The sequence below is a fragment of the Marmota monax genome, unplaced genomic scaffold, assembly GCF_021218885.2.
Source record: "Marmota monax isolate L192 unplaced genomic scaffold, Marmota_monax_Labrador192_F-V1.1 WCK01_AAM20220418_F8-fsc00016, whole genome shotgun sequence".
NCBI lineage: Eukaryota > Metazoa > Chordata > Mammalia > Rodentia > Sciuridae > Marmota > Marmota monax.
Genome location: NW_026695209.1, coordinates 9053807 through 9056455, shown reverse-complemented (window position 1 = coordinate 9056455; position 2649 = coordinate 9053807). Strand labels below are relative to the sequence as shown.

At 29.3% G+C, this 2649-nt stretch overlaps 1 non-coding gene across 1 annotated transcript; it reads left to right on the top strand.

The window, feature by feature from the left end:
- Positions 1–572: 572 nt before the first annotated feature.
- Positions 573–680, top strand: LOC124083817 (U6 spliceosomal RNA). The gene has a single exon (XR_006848922.1). It is a non-coding gene; the product is annotated as a U6 spliceosomal RNA (small nuclear RNA).
- Positions 681–2649: the final 1969 nt, after the last annotated feature.

Sequence of the window (2649 nt, the reverse complement as noted above, 5' to 3'; positions counted from 1 at the left end):
TGCACCATAGCATAATTGATATGGCAAGACAAAGAAAACATTTCATTGAAGATATCGCATTAATTCTATAGAGCTATTTTATTTTAAATATAATTTATAATAAAAGATATTTAACTGGAAGGAGAATAAATGGTAAGAAAGTTTCAGCTGAAATCATCATGCTTTGTACATAATGTATAGTCTGAATAAATTAAACATTTTCTATTTAAGGCATTGTTTCAATTGTAGTACTTTCAGCCAATATATAAGTGGCAATGTTTCAAGTTATGGATAGATTGGTAAAATAGCAATGTATCCATAAATCATAATTATGTTAGTAGTGTCCCTACCTAAAAGTCACTTAATTTCAAAGACTAGTCAAGAAAGAAATACCCTAAGCTTAAAACAAAAACCAAACAATAAGCTTAAGAAGTTGATACGTAGATTTGAGATTGTTGCATTTTACTACAAGACACTACTAATAATTTACTTAAAAATGAGAATAATGAATAGAATAATTTTGGAGTTAAGTAAGTCACAAAGATCAGTAATATTTTTACACAAAATATACAATTGATTAGAATCACAGGGAAGTGCTCACTTTGGCAGTTCATGTACTAAATTTGGAACAATACAGAGAAGATTAGCAAGGTCCCTATGAAATGCTGGCATGTAAATTTACAAAGCATTTTCATACTAACAAATATAAAAATATAAAATAAAATAAAAAATAAAATGTCAGAGAAGCAGCCACCCACTCTAGAAATCAACTGTGTATGGATATTATGCAAATTATTATTTTACAAAAGTTGGCAATTTATCAAATTAATTTGCAAAATTGTCATTTCTGTAAACTAATTTTAATTACTTGTATGTTGAAATGAATGTAATGCTTTGACTTATGATTCTGCATTCTTCAGAATATAATTTTACCACAATTTTCAAATAAAAATGAAACTAAGACAATTTTTAAATGATATAAACATAATCTAAACTATTTCCCAAATCAGTAGAAGACAGAAAATAATTAGGATCCGAAACAAAATTAATGAAATTGCAATTAAAAAAATACACAGAATCAGTGCAACAAAGAATTGTTTATCTGGAAAGATAAATAAGATTGATGAACCCTTAGGTAAACTAATTAAAAGAGAGAAAAATCTAAATCAAAAAAATAAGATATGAATTAGGAGATATCACCATAGACACCTCTTAAATACAGATTATCATTAGAAAATGTTTTGTAAGTTTATATTACAATAACCTGAAAACTCTAGACGATATTGACAAATTTCTAGACAAATCTGACCTACCCAAACTGAACCATGGGAAATAGAAAACTAAGCAGATCAATATCAAGCAAAGGAAAAAAATAGCAATTAAAAACCTTGCAACAAAGAAAAGCCCAGGGACAGATGGATCCTCAGCTGAATTTTGCCAGATCTTTAAATAAGAATTAACATCACCAACTTGAATCTATTGTATGAAATATGATATGTCAATAGCTTTAGAATGTTTTGAACAACCAATAAAAAAAATAAATTAAAAACAAACAAACAAACAAACAAAAAGAATTAACATCACCAGGTGTGGTAGAACACACCTGTAATCCCATCAGTTTGGGAAGCTGAGACAGGAGGATCAAAAGTTCAAGGCCAGCCTCAGCAATTTAATGCGGTCATAAGCAACTTAGTGAGAACTTGTCTCAAAGAAAAAAAAAAAAGCTGTGATGATTATCCCATAAAATAGGAAAGGACAGAACACAGCCAAATTCATTCTATGAAGCCCACATTACTCTGATATCAAAATCAGACAAAGACCCATGTGGGAAACAATACTATACACCAATATATCTTATGAATATAGATGTAAACAACAAAAAATTAATCCATTGTATGAAACCCACAGTGATCAGTTATGTTTCATTCAAGGGATACAAGGTAGGTTCAACATATATGCAAATAAATAAATATAATTCACCACATAAGTAGAATTTATATTAAGAATCACATTATTATCTCAGTAGATGTAGAAAAAGCCTTGAAGAAAACCTAGCTTCATGTTAAAGATGCTGGAGAAATCAGGGATAGAAAGAAGTTACTTCAACATTGTAAAGGCTATATACAACAAATCCAAGGCCAATATCATACTGTACAGAGAAAAACTGAAAACATTTCCTCCAAAGTCAGAAATGAGTCAGAGACACCACTTTTACCACTCCTATTCAATAAAATTCTTGAAACTCTAGCCAGAGCAATCAAGCAAGTAAAGGAAATTAAAGGGATATAAATAGGAAAAGAAGTCAAATTACCTCTGTTTGCTGATGACATGATCCCATGTATAGAAGACAACACCCTCCCCCTCCAAAAAAAAAAAAAAAAAAGCTTCACAAGAAGATTTCTAGAGCTGACTAGAACATTGTAACAACCTGATTATTTACTTAACCTAGAAGCAATGGTTTATAAATCCAAATTCAGTGTTTAAGGTAACTTTTATAACACCTAGCTACTGCAAATAATGAACATTGACTATATCTATCTATATCTATTGCATAAGAAATTGTAAAAGTAAAGAAATACATTATTCAGGGTCTTACATAGAAAAGAAACTTGAAAACCAAAATGATAAGCAGAAAAGCAGAAAATGAAACTTTAACTACTATAAATATAT